The sequence below is a fragment of the Macrotis lagotis genome, chromosome 1, assembly GCF_037893015.1.
Source record: "Macrotis lagotis isolate mMagLag1 chromosome 1, bilby.v1.9.chrom.fasta, whole genome shotgun sequence".
NCBI lineage: Eukaryota > Metazoa > Chordata > Mammalia > Peramelemorphia > Peramelidae > Macrotis > Macrotis lagotis.
The window spans coordinates 246,169,832-246,184,944 of NC_133658.1; positions in this window are offsets into that span (position 1 = coordinate 246,169,832).

The window sequence follows — 15,113 nt, forward strand, 5'->3', positions numbered from 1 at the left end:
ACTGATTGTTGATTAATTTATTGATTGACTAGGAAGATTTTTCTTGTATCCCAAAGTTAAAACTAGTCTGAAAGTATAAGATCTTTGCCCCAGGGAAACTGAAATTGAGAGTGTAATAAGAGCTTTTAGACTCCTTTAGCAGCATGGTTCAGAAACAACTGAGCTTAACACCTATTTCATCAAAATAATTAGTTAAAATAGAAAGCCACCAGATGGCTGCTTCCTTTCCTGCAGCGCCACCCAAGGTGAGTTCCTTTCTGGCCCAGATTTCTTTTTTCCCCTCTTGCTTTCTTGAAGTGTCTCTGGCTCTGAGCTCAGAAGGAATAGAATTCCAGAACTTTTGTACATTATGTCCCATGTAATTTATTTTATCATAAGCAATTGAGGTTAAATGACTTGCCTAAGGTCATACATCTAATAAGAGACTGTGTTTGAACTGTGTTTGAAGCTGTGTTTGAACTCAGGTCTTCCTGATTCCTGATTCCAGGGACTGGTACCATCTAGCTGCCTCTCAAGTAATTTATTTTTAAAGTTGATTTGAAGTATCATGAGGAAAGAACCCACTTTATTAAAACTTCAAATACAAGTCAATATTCTGTACATTGTAATAAGCCAAAGCAAGTAGAAGCATCAACTGGCACATAGAAAAGTTATGTCTTTAGGGGATGAGGGGCATTATAAAAATGGGCCATTTCCCATAGGCTCCAGAAACATACAATTATTCTGAGTTCATAGCTAGTCAATAACTGGGCATGAGGACAAATTGTTGTGCTTTAGAGGGGGAAAATAGGAATTCTTTGCTCTGTTAATCTGTCATTGATCTCAAGGATCCACTCAACTATCTTTTTGATCATCTTTCCATAAGAACTAGGGCAAAGAAAGGCAAAACACAGAGGTTAGATGAACCTACTTGTTTTCATTTGAATTGTATGTTTATTCTAGCTCCACCTTAGCCAGGTAAAGAAAAGAAAAACAGAGTTCTCTTTTTTTCTCCTAACACAGTCATGTTTTATACAGCAAAATTGTTAACATTCAGATTATTAGTGACAGCTCTGTTTGTATTGGACTAAAAATCACTTTTCCATAACTTCCACCCCTCAGCTCTAGTTCTGTTCTCTGGAGCAGCTCAGGATAAAGCTAATCCCTCTTCCACATGAAAGCTCTGCAAATATTTGAAGATAGTTATATCTCACCAATCCTCCCCCCCTACTCTCCATGTCTTCTCTTTTCCAAATCAAACATGGCCAAACCTTTAAGCTGCTTTTCATAAATCATAATTTTGATAGTCATTATCTTTGTCCCCCTTATCTGGGTTTTCCATTTTATCATTGTCCTTCCTAAGTTGTGGTATCCAGAACTGAACAAAATATTCCTGATGTTATTTCAGTCAGGGTAGAAAACACAACAGAACTCCCACTTCCCTTATGTTATACATCATACTTCTTTGCCCTTGGGTCAGGTTTCCCCTCTTTTGTAGTCCAAGTGATTTTTTTTTAAAGTTAAATACAGGACTCATCATAGCAGCATAGATTTAGAGCTGGAAGGAAGCTCAGAGACCATCTTGTCCATCATTTCAGAGATGAGGAAACTGAGCCCCATACAGGTGAAGAGTTTTGATTCTGAGTTCTATACCTCATCCCACATCAAACAACTTTACATTTGTCCCAATGAGATTGAAGGATGTCAATCAATAAGCTAAAGCTCATTGAGAAAATGGTAATCACGGTGGTAAAGAATCCAGGTAATATGAGGATTGGGTGAAGAAACTGAGTATATTTAATATGATGAAGAGAGGATTCAAAGAATGACATCTTCAAGTATCTGACAGGCTATGACAAGGAAAAGGGAGGAGAAGACTATTTCACTTGACCTGAATAGGTAGGACTAGAAGTAATGGGAGCAAATTGCAAAGAGGAAAATTTAGTCTTCATGTTAAAAAATGCTCTTCTTAAGTGAAATTGGTGCCCTTCATTGGAAATTTTTAAACAGAGGTTAGTAGGACATTTGAATATATTGTAGAGGAATTCTCATTTGACCAGGGGTTTGGATGGGATGACTAATGAGGCAAGGATGGGCTTGTGATGGACTTGTGATGATAGACAGAAGTACTAACATTAATAATATCACAGAACCACTGAATTATTGAAATAAATTTCATCTACTTAGTTTCTACTCTATTGAAATTCTTTTTTTTAGGTTTTTGCAAGGCAAATGAAGTTAAGTGGCTTGCCCAAGGCCACACAACTAGGCCATTATTAAGTGTCTGAGACCAGATTTGAACCCAGGTACTCCTGACTCCAGGGTCGGTGCTTTATCCACTGTGCCATCTAGCCTCCCCTACTCTATTGAAACTCAATGTGCAGTAGTTAGAACATTGGACTTGCAGTCAGAAAGCCCAGGTTTAATCCTGCTTCACACAAGTCATTCAACCTTTCTGTCTTTCAGTTTTCTCATCTGTAAAGTTAGGGGGTTGGACTTGGTGGGGAAGGGAACAAGTTGTTATGAAATATCTACTATGTGCCAGGCCTATACCTCATCTCATTTGATGTAGTCTAGAGTCCCTTGTAGCCCTAAATCCTTGATCCTATAAATATAGATTCAGCCACCCACAACTTCTAACTCCCCTTAACTTGATCTCTATTCATTCATTTAAATCTTTATTGAGTATATTCATATTCTCAGTCCATATCCATTAATTGTTCATCCATAGAGGGAAGTGGTACTTCCTGGCAGTTAGCTTAGGCAGAGCTGTAAACTAGGAATTCTTGTCCTCCAGGACAAACTGATAGGGCTAAGGAGAAAGGTAGAAGGTGGAGCTCATCAGCAGGAAGGCAAGATAGGCCCTGGGAAAGGAGAGTCTAAATGATGGGACCCTGGGGCCCAGGGCCAAATAAGAAAATGGAGGCAGGAGGAGACCATTTGGAGGCATGGAGGCTCTAGAGGATATCTCTTGAGAGGAAATACTTTCCTCCAGTGTTATCTATTCTTGGAAAACTAGAATAAAGCTCTGGTTTCCCTACTCTTGTTACATATGTTGTCAGGATAATATTGACCTACATTTGATCCCAGAGAGAGTTTAGAACAGAAGTTCTTAATTATGAACCTGCCCTTTTAATATAGCCTATATATTTTATTTTAGGTATTTAAAACATTATCCTATGAAAGAGTATATAGATTTCACCAGATTGTCAATGGGTTCCATGACATAGAAAAGTTAAGAACCTCTGGTTTAGAAGTTTTTCTCTGACTTGGATCTAAGAGTTAGCAAAACTTTCTTCTCTTAATTCAAAAATGTTAGGATTATTTTGTTGTTGTTCAATCATGTCCAGTTCTTCATGATTCCATTTAGGGTTTTTTTTTTTGGTCAAAGATACTAGAGTGGTTGCCATTTTTTTCTCCAGATCATTTTCCAGACTTGGAAAGTGAGGCAAACAGGGTTAAATGACTTGATCAGGATCACACAGCTAGTTCTGAGGTTAGATTTGAATTCAGGTCCTCCTGACCCCAAGACTGGTACTCTATCCACTGTGTCGCCTAAATAAGAAGTTTATTATCAATAATATTATAACAATTAATTATGATTATTTTGTGATTATATGTAATGTTATTATTACCAATAATAAACATGACATTGGATAAGAGTTTCACCTCTGACCCATACTGTTTGAGTGACTCTGGGTAAATCTTGAAACTTCTCAGTGTAAGAGAATAAATTTTCCACCAGCATTCAACCTGCACTGGTAGAAGGAGTTTCTACCCTGGAAGCTGTCTATACTAATAAAATCACAGGTTTGCATAATAAAGAAATAATAATAATTGATAGAGTCCTTTAAGATTTAAAAAACAATTTGCTTGCAGCAACACCATGAGGGCAGTGATTTTACTAAGGCACCAAGAAAAAAGTGGATTAAAATAATGGGAAAGAAACAAAGAATTTCCTAGTAACAGGCTGAGAGAACCTTAGGTTGCTAGCCAGTTCTGTTTGTAGAGCCCTATTCTTATCTTTGACCCTTCACGAGATTTTGAGAGAGGAGGAAGTAGCTCCTGAAAGGAACCTCAGTTCTATTCTGTCCAGTAACAATTTTAAGGCACAAAGGATTGCGGCTGGGACATTCTGATTGCTCAGGAAAGTATCAGATGAAGTGATTTGGAGTAGTGGAAAAGTCCAGGTTTTAGAGACAGAGGTTCTTAGGTTGAATGCTAGAAGCTAGGTGGCAGTTGAAAGAGTGAAGGATTTGAAGTCAGGAAGATTCATTTTCATGAGTTCAAATCTGATCTCAGACAATAGCTTTGTGATCCTGGGCAAGTTCTTAATCCTAAAGGCCGTACAGTATCTTTGCCAAGAAAACCCCAAATGGGCTCATGAAATGTTGGACATAACTGAAATGGCTTAACAACAATAATGTAAGGTTGGTAATTCCTTAGGTTGTTTACCACTAATGCCTAGCCTAATCTAGACTTGGGTCATGTGATTCAGATTTGATTTGATTTTATTAAATTTAAAATGTTTTACAGATACCTTATTATTTTTTTAATACCACAGCCACTTTCCAATAATATTTCACCTTTATAGCATTGGTCCTTTTCCCCTTTTGATTAAACTTGTGATTTTATTGTATAGGCAACTTCCAGTATAGAAATCTTCTTCACCATTGCCAGGAAGCAGGCCTTGAACCCTTGTACCCACGTATTTCTGATTCAAACATCTATTATCAACCTTTCCTAATGTCCAAAAAAAATCAAGCAAAACAAACTGACAAGTGTGATAGTTACAAAATGGAATGTCCCACTCCTATAGTTTTCTACCTCTTAGTTGAAAAGAGGGAAGGGCAGTCCATTTTGCTTTTGGACCTCTGGAGCTAAGGCTGGTTCTTGTTTATTTGATTTATGATGCCCTTAATGTGATCTTCATCTGCTTTATTGATGTTACATTTGTATTGCCCTTCTGGTCTGTTTTCTTTCTTCTGTGGCAGCACCATTTAAAAGCTGGATCCTCTTCCTACCCACTTCCCTCATCTTCCTTCTCTGTCCCTTTTTTGTTTTCAAAGCTTGTGTACCCTTTAGTGCCACCCACCAAATTGCTGCTGGGAAGACTGACATCAAATGAAGCCGATTAACATTTCCCACCTGTCCCTTACCCAGCTGTTAGTTCCTCACTCTTCCCTATATTCTCTAGCTGATTTGCAGATTGACACCTGTCCCCTAGGGAGATGATCCTATCAAAGCTTGATTCTACCATTTTTTATAATGTCATGATACTTTTAGCTTAGTAATTTAAAAAAACCCATATAATACACCTACATTTCCAGTAAGAGTAAGGCAAGAATCATTTCATCATTCTTTTTGGCTTTGAAAAAGGAAAACCTTAAAGAGAAAGAAGAAAGAATGGGATTGGTCACCTGTGCCCCATCAGACACTCTCAAGGGGGGCAAGGAGATGAGCTGGGAAGTTCTTGTTTGCAGGTCCTGATCTCTGGGAAGTAAGCTGCAGGTTGTCAGCTGGAAGAGTGTGGGAAGGGAGATGAAATGGGGCTTAAAGGGAAGAACAGGCTCCAAAGAGCTGATGATGGGGGAAGTGAGCTGAGAAGTGCAGCATCCATCTTACAGTGGTGCTGGCATTAGTGCAGAAGAGAAGCTGAGAGGTGGGAGGAACCAGAGGTAATTGCTGGAAGATTGTGAAGGGCAGAAAGCTTAAGGATCTAGGGGATGAAGACTGAACAGGTCCACTGAGGAACCCAGGTTCAAACCTCTGATACTTACTACTTGAGCCAAAGTCAAAGTGCTTAGTCTTTCTGGGTTTTGGTTACCTTATCAGTAAATTGGGTTAGATGTCTTGAGATTCTTCCAGTTCTAAATCTATAAACGTATGAATACTTATGGAACTAGGGATCTTTAATCTGCAAAAGAGAAGACTAAGGGGAAATATGACAGCTGTCAAAGTATCTGGAGAGTTGACTATGTATAGTAGGGCATGGACTTATTTTGTGTTGTTCCAGAGGACAGAACTAGGACAAATGGATAAAACAATACTTGACATGTTTAGAGTCCTTTAAGAAGCATTCTACATAAATCATCTTATTGGGATTTCCAGAGGCTCAGAGAGGATGATTGAGGTCACACAAGCATCTAGTAGTATAGCCAGGATTCAAATGAATTCTCTTCAGATGTCATCCAGAGGGTCATATGGAGTCAGAGGTGGTACTGTTAACACAAACCTAATCTTCCTGGCTCCAGGTCAACATGCTAGCCGTTACCTCATGTTAAATGACAGATAGGCAGCATGATGCCTTGCCCAGAAAAAGTATTCGGAACATATTTGCTGAATCAAACTGAAGCAGAGTTTGGCCTGATAGGTTGAGGAACTTCCTAACAATTAGAGCTCTTCTACAGTGGAATGGAGTCCCCAACACTATGTAGGTGTTACCCAGCTCAAGAGTTAAGAAGACAAATTCAAGTGCAGCTGAGGCTCTATGATCCTGGACAAGTCACTTAAACTATGAGTCTTAGTTTCCTCATCTGTAAAATGGGGAAAATAAATAGCACCTCTCTCCCACAGTTATTGTGAGAATAAAATGATTTATATTTGTAAAATGCTTTGTAAACATGAAAGCACTATATAAATGCTAGCTACTATTATTAAGAAGTTATTTAAGCAGAGGTTGGTTGAATGACTGGATTGAGGGATGTTATAGAGAGAACACCTGAATGGACTGAGAAGGTTTGATGACTTCTGAGATTACTTTCCGTTTAATATTTTGATGCTAAAGCAACAGACCATAAACCCCAGGATGAGGAAGAAATTCAAAGTGGCAAGGAGAAGGGAGGATAGTATGAGAGGCATGATATTAAGAGATAGAATGTTCTAATGAAGGAGTTATTGGGAGAGGGTTAAAAAATCACAGAGGGAGAGGAATGAATTTGTAGGAAATCTAGTAGGGACAGCAAGGAATATGAAGACATTATTTTTTATTTTTTTTAAAAAGATTTTATTTATTTTGAGTTTTACAATCTCCCCCATTCTTGCTTCCCTCCCTGAAGACATTATTTTAAACAGTGTTTCAAGAATAATTGTGTTTAAACTGGAGTAAAAGGGATTTAGATTAGCCAGAAGAATTCTTTGAAAATCTGACATTCTGATGCTAGAATAGGTTAGGCTGCCCCCCCATCTATTGTTTGGATCATAGGATGATAGAACCTCAGAAACCCTCTAGACTCAGTCCCTCATTTCACTGTAGAAGTGGAGTAACTTTCCTTGGAGTCAAATAAGAAGAGAATGGTAGGCCCAGGATTTGAACACAGGTCCTTCTGTGACAGCAAATCCGGGGCTCTTACCTGGTTTAGCCTTATGAGAAGAACAGGATTATAATGAAAGAACAATAGAACTTTATAGCTGAGAGTTACCTTAGAGATATAGGTTTATCCTTACATCTTAGAGATGAGAAAATTGAGTCCTAGAAAGGTACATATATATATATATATATATATATATATATATATATATATATATATATTTTACATTTCATTTTCCCATTTAGAATAGAAACTCCATGGAGTTGGGATTGTTTCATTCTTTGTACTTGTATCCCCAAGCATTTAGTAGTAGTTAATGAACCAGTCAAATACCTATTATGTACTTGTAGGCAGCTAGATGGTACAGTAGATAAAACACTAGGTCTGAAGTCAAGAAGAATCTTCTTCCTGAGTTCAAATCTAGCCTCAGATACTTACTAGATATGTGACCCAGGGCAAATCACTTATCCCTACTTGCCTCAAAATGTACCATGATCTATAATCACTTATTAGGCATCCTGTTAGACAATGGGAATACAAGTACATAGACTAAAACAATTCCTACTCTCCAGAAGTTCAACCCTCTAATCAAAGTTACTTTACTATTTGTGGATTGCAGATACTTGTCTAACATCACATAGGTAGCTAGATAGTGGACCTGAGAACTGGATTCAGGTCCTCTGACTTTAAATTCAAGGCTCTATCAGTCTTCAAATTGTTGTTGTTGTTCATTCATGTTTGACCCTTTGTGGTTCCCTTTGGGATTTTCTTAGTAAGGATACTGGAATTTCCTTCTCCAGCTCATTCTACAGATGAGGAAATTGAGACAAACAGGGTTAAGTGACTTGTCCAGGGTCACCCAGCTAGTAAATGTCTGAGGCCAGATTTGAACTCATGAAGATGAGTCTTGCTGATTCCAGGCCCAGCACTCTGTACACTATGGCACCACCTATAATGAAACCTCTTAGATTCCTCAATTTCAGTCAAGATACAACTTATGCCTCCTTTTTCTTGAAGCCTTTCCTGACCCCTTAAAAGGCTATTGTAGGGAAGGTAGGTGATGCAGCAGATAGAGCATCAGTCCTGGAGTCAGGAGGACTGAGTTCAAATGTGGCCTCAGACATTTACTAGCTGGGTGACCCTGGACAAGTCACTTAACCCTGTTTGTCTCAGTTTTGCACTAAACCCCACTGTCTCACAAAAAACAAAATAAACAAGAGTTAATGCCTCCCCCAATGAATGTCTTGCATTGTGTTTGTGTGTGTATGTGTGGTATGTATGTATATGTTGTCTGTCCTTTCCTTCCATCCCCACAACAGACTAGAGAATGTAAATTCCTTGAAGACATGGTCTGTTGTGCTTCTGTCTTTATGTCTTTATATCCTCATCACTTGTCACAAATAGGCAATAAGTGTTGTTGATTGATAGCTTATCGTATTGTTTTCATACTTCCTATGTGACAGATAGTGTACTTACTGTATATTGAAATTAAGTGAAAAAGCAAGGACAGTCCTTGGCCTCAAGGAGCTTATTCTAAAGAGAGGAGAGAGATGCAGCTGCCTCCAGAATGAGCACATGTTTGTGCTGAGTGGTAGCCTGAGAGTATACCTTTAGTCTTCTTGACCAGGTTGTACATAGCTCCAAAGTAGAAACAATGCTTTTGATTCTTCTCCTGCCTCCCCCACCCTCAATCAAGACTGGGTATACAGCAATTGCTTGGCCAATGTTTGTTGATCGACTATTTGTTTCTGTCTTTCAGACTTGACTTGGGAATGATCTGCTTGTCTTCTGCAGCACTTGTCAGGGAGACTTTGGCTCTTTGTGGAGCTGCTGTGGCTAAGCCACAAAAAAGGGAAACATCTATAGGTTGAAGTCACTGGGTAGTCAAGGTCTCCTGGCTTGATGAATGGGGGCAGAGGAAAGAAAGGTTTCAGCACATTCCTAGGAGGAATGAGAGACCCATTGCTTGGCACTTTTGGCTTGGCAGATGTGTCGCCCGTTGCCATAGTTACTGGCCTAACAATAACTGAGCCGGATCTGATGTTCCCCACACCCCGCCCCAGCCTTCCCACCAGTTACTGAGCTGCCACCTGGGAGGGTGCTCCCTTCTCCCTTGGGAACATAGAGTCTAAGGAGAATTGGTGGGAGGCAGAAACCTGCCATTTGAGGGGGTTTGGAGGGGAATTTCTTCCTTAAAATCATGCATAAATAGATAGGAAGGACCTTAGATGTTAGACTATTTTACAACATAGAAAACTTGAGGTTCTAAGAGGGCAAATGACTTGTCCAGTGTCACCCATGTAGTAAGTGGTATAGTTAGGATCTGAACCCAGGTCCTCCAGACTCCGAAGGCAGGACCTGGGTCCCTGACGCTTGAATGTAAACTCTTTGAGGCAGGGGCTCTTTTTGCTTTTTCATTTAACCTCACTCTGTAGTACCAGCAACACAATAAACGCTTCATAAATGTTTGTTGATTGACTAATAGATTATATTGATGCTATTTTTTCTTCAGTTAGTTATTCTGGTTACAGATTTATCTCACGCATCATAACTGCTTGAGAGGCATGAGTGGGGAAGTCTGAGGTTCAAGTTCTCCTTTTGACACATTCTGGTTTTGTCACTCTAGGTAAATCATTTAACATCTCCATGCCCCAGGACACTCTCCAAGAATGTTTCTCACAGAGCCAGTGTTTCTTTACTGAGGAAGTCACAGGTCTGTTTCATTGTAATGCCATAGATATGCAGGATTCCTAGGAAGTAGTTTCTTGATACATAATGACACCAGGAATTAAAAATCAATTAAGTCTGCAAAAGATACATAGAAGTTACTTCTTATGCACAAAAGGAAACTATTCATTCTTTAGCAAATAGTACCAAATACTCTAAGTGCTACAATGATCCAGAAAAGAAATGAGACTGAATCCTGCCCTCAAGGAAATTATAGTCTACTGAGTAACTATAATCCTAAGAACATTTTACATGTATTAGAGGTATACTAAGAGGGGGTTCTGAGACTTCAGAGGAAGGAAAGATATTTTCAGACTGGAAGGATCAGGAAAAGAATAGGAATTAAGTTCTAGTAGCATGAGTAGCTTTTCAACAGCTAGAGATGGTGATGGGAGAAAGGGAGGAAATTTCATGCATAGGGGACATCCAAACCAAAGGCAAAAATGGAAAAGAATGAATGGAATTTGGGAAAAGGGTGTAGGCTGAGATAAAGCTGGAGAGGTAGATGGAAGCCATTTTATTGAGGGTCTTGAATATCAAACTAAGAAGTCTGGGCTTGACTTGGAATGCAAAATGAAACCATCTGAGAGTTTTGAGCAGGGCAATTTATAGGATCAATATTTATTTAAATTATATTCAGAGTATATCATGCATGCAAAATGCCAAGCTGAACAAATCAAAAACTGGAATTAAGGTTGCTGGGAGAAATATCAACAACCTTAGATATGTAGATAATGCTATTCTAATGGCATAAAGTAAAGAAGAATTAAGAAGCCTCTAGAGGAGAGTGAAAGAAGAGTGTGTAAAAGATGGTCTGAAGTTTAACATAACTCCCCCCCAAAAAACACAAAGCTCATGGCAACTGGTCTCATCACTTCCTGTCAAGGAATGGTAACAGTGTCAGATTTTATATTCATGTGCCCAAATATCACTGCAGATGGTGACTATAGCCATGAAATTAAAAGACACTTGCTCCTTAGAAGGAAAACTGTGGCAAATCTTGTCAGTATGATAAAAGCAGAGACATCACCTCACTGGAGAGCCATGCAGGCAAAGCGGTTTTATCAGCAGAAATGTATATTAGTGAGGGTTGGACTATAAGGAAAATTGAGTGCTGCAGAACTGATGCTCTTGAATTATGGAGTTTAAGAAGACTTTTGAGAATCCTTTGGACAGCAAGAAGATCAAATCAGTCAATTCAGATTATTCATTGACAAGTCAAATAATGAATCTGAAGCTTAAAATAAGAAGACAAAATTCATTGTAAAAGATGTTGGGAAAGATTGAAGGCAAAAGGAGAAAGGGACAGTGGAAGATGAGATGGATAGATAGTGTCATAGAAATAATGAACATGAACTTGGACAAACTTTGGGAGATAGTGGAGGACAGAAGGACCTGACTGGCATACTATGATAGTCCATGAGGTCATAAAGAGTCAGACAAGATTGAAAATTCAACAACAGGGGTGGCTAGGTGGCTCAGTGGATAGAGCACTGGTCTTGGAGTCAGGAGTACCTGAGTTCAAATCCGACCTCAGACGCTTAATAACTATCTAGCTGTATGGCCTTGAGCAAGCCATTTAACTCCATTTGCCTTGCAAAAAAAAAAAACCCTAAAAAAAAATTCAACAACAGCAACAAGAGCCCTGCAGGCAGGCTCAAGGATTGTTTGGAGTGAAGATGAGCTATGAAAACCAGTTAGGAAGGTTTTGAAATCAGTACCAGATGTAACAAGGGGCCTAGATATTGGAGGTGGCACTGAAGATGAGGATGAACTTCAGGATATTCAAGTTCTCCTGAAAACCAAGTGAAGCTAGAATCCCAACTCTTTCTTTTTCCAAGTGTTGAACCTTCCATGATCTTCCCTTAATCCCATGGCATCATGGATTTGTCAGGTATGCTTGTTATTATTCTAATTTTCCTTGTTTGTGTACTTATGTCATTACCCTTACCTATATACCATTAGCTCCTTCAGGGCAGGAATGTTTTCTTAGGGGCAATGTGGTCATGGAGAATCATAGAATATGAGAATGGGAAGGGAGTTCAGAGGCCATCTATCCAACTGTTGTAAATAAAGAGAACTAGAACATACCTGACAAATGATCACAGAAAAGACTCATGGATTTGAGGTCAAAGGACCTGGCTCAGCTGCTGCCTACCTATATTAATGACTCTGGACAAGTCATTAAACCACTTTGGTCTGTAATTTCCTCATCTGTAAAATGAGTAATTTGGACTAGATAATTCCATGGACCCCTTCCCTGCGGTAAACTAGTGGCATGATAGAATGGTGAGCCAGGACTCAGGCAGACCTGAGTTCAAATCTGATCTTAAACAATTATTAGCCTGTGACTCTGGATAAATCAATCACTTAAATGCTGCCTGTCTCAGTTTCCTGTAAAATGGGGATAATAATAACACCTACTTCCTAGGGTTATGATGAGAATCAAATGAGATAATATTTGGAAAGCACAGTGCCTGACTTACAGTATTAATAAACATTAATAAATGCTTGTTTCTTTACTTCCTTCTTCTCTCCCACCTTTCCTCCCTCCCTTTCTCTTTGCCTTTCTTCCTTCCTTTCTCCCTCCCTCTTTCCTTCCTTAATTCTTTTCCCCCTCCCTTTATCCTTTCCTCCCTTCCTTCTTTTCTCCCTCCCTCCTTGCTGTTTTATTCTCCCTCTTCTTCTTTCTTTTCATCTTTCTCTTTTCCTCTCCCTCCTTCTTTATTTCCTTCCTTCTTTTCTCCTTCCCTCCCTCCCTTCCTCCCTCCCTTCCTTCCTTCCTTCCTTCCCTCCTTCCCTCCCTCCTTCCTTCCTTCCTTCCTTCCTTCCTTCCTTCCTTCCTTCCTTCCTCCCTCTTTCCTTTCTCCTTACTGGGAGTTTCCTGTACCAAAGAAATCACAAGTCCAATAAAAACCCAAAACATAACAAGCATGTAGCTTACAGGGTCACTGTGAAGATCAAATGAGATAATATATATAAAATTTATGATAGCATGATTCAAACCCAGGTCTTTGGGACTCCATGTCTGGCCCTTTCTCTAAACCACTACCCTTAATTAGAGGTCAAATATAAAAAAAAATTTTTCAAGTGTTGTCTATGTGCCAGACATTGACACTAGGAATACAGAGAAAGAGCTAGGATTTATGTAGCCCCTTAAGATTTGAAGAGATTTACAAAATATTATTTCATTTTATTTTCACAAAAATACTGGAAAATAGGTAGTATTATCACCTCTGTTTTACAGGTAAGGAAACTGAGGCAAACAGAGGTTGAGTGACTTGTCAAGAGTCATACAGCTGGTGAATGTCTGAGGTTGGATTTGAAGTCAGGTCTTCTTGGTCCATTGCTCTCCCTTCTCTTAAGGAGCATACATTCTAAAGGGAGACAACATAGACTACAAGGTACAAGAAATATATAGGTAGAGGAGATAAGAAGGTCATCTTAGAAGGCGATAGCTGCTCTAGGGGCCAGTAAATGAGGAAGGAACCCAGAGACAACCAGTACAAAGATATTGAAATGGGAGATGGAGTTTCATGTTCAAGAAACAAGTAGTCAGGTATCACTGGAGCCTTTGTGGAAGAAAGTAAAATTCAGCCAATCAGTCTACTAGCATTTGTTAAACCCCTTCTGAGCCCTGGGGATGAAAAGGGAAAAAATAATCCCTGCTCTCAAGTCTAATGGTGGAGACAACATGCAAAAAATATCTATCTACAAAAAGCTATTTGTTGTTGTTCAGTCATGCCTAGCTCTTTGTGATCCCATTTGGGGTTTTCTTGGCCGAGATGCTGTGGTAGTTTGCCACCCAGACAAAGAGGGTGAAGTGACTTGCCTAGGGTCACACAGCTAGTAAGTGTCTGAGACTGAATTTGAATTCAGGCTTTCCTGACTACAGGTCATATTTTTGGTATGGGTCACTGGGTCACCTAGCTTCCCAGACAAACAAGCTATATATGGATTAAATTGGGGATAGTATTAGAGAAAAGGGACTAAGATTAAGGGATGGTAGGAGACTTGAAGCAGGGATGCTAGCTATTGCAAGGTTATTGAAATGGTCTGGGGGGGAGGTGATGAAAAAGTGAACTATGGTGATGGTGTTTAAGTAGAAAGGAGGGGATATATATATTGTGAAGGTCAAAGAACACTATCTGACAATGGCTTGGACATGTGAATTGAGTGAGAATATCAAGAGTCAAGGATGATACTGAGGTGGTGAATCTTGGTGACTAAAAGGATGGTTAGTGTATTTGGCAGCAATAGAGGGAGAGGGGGAAGTATTTAGAGGAAAAGAGATTAATTTTTTTTTGGACCTGAGTTTAATCTCCCTCTGAGATATCCAGTTCTAGATGTTAAAAATGCATCAGCTGATAATCTAGAACATCAGTTAAGGAGTGTGAGTAGTGGTAGAAATCATCTGCAGAGATGGTAATCAAACCCATGGGAATTGATGAGTGCACCAAGTGAGATTGTATAGAGAGAAAAGAGAAGTGGTTCCAGGACATGGTCTTGGAGGACACCCATGGTCGGTTGATGTGACATGGATGAGGAATCTGCAAGGGAAATTGATTGGCTAGAGAGGCAGGAAGGAACACAACTGGGATTGAGCAGTGTCATGAAAGCCCGGAGAAATCTGTGTGATCAGCATTGTCAAAGGCTTCAGAGAGCAAACCTGAGGAAGACTGACAAAAAGGCCATTGGATTTGGCAGTTAAGAGGTCACTGGTAATTTTCATCGAATGATGAAGTGCAAAACCAGGTTGGAGAGGAGAGTGAGAGAAGAGGGAGTGTGGACAACTTTCTCACAGGGTTTAGCTGAGAAGAGATATAGGACAACAACTGACAGGTATGATAGGATCAAATGAGGGTTGTTTTTTTAAGTGTGAGAGAAAGATGGGTGTGTGTTTTTAGGTTAGGAAGAAGAATCCAGTCATTCTCTATTAATAATAATAATAATGTGTCTTTATAATAGACAATGAAGTATAGTGTCTACTATGTCTCAGGCACTGTGCTAACCACTTTATATATATATATATATATATATATATATATATATATATATATATATATATATATTAGTTTTTGCAGGGCAATGGGGTTA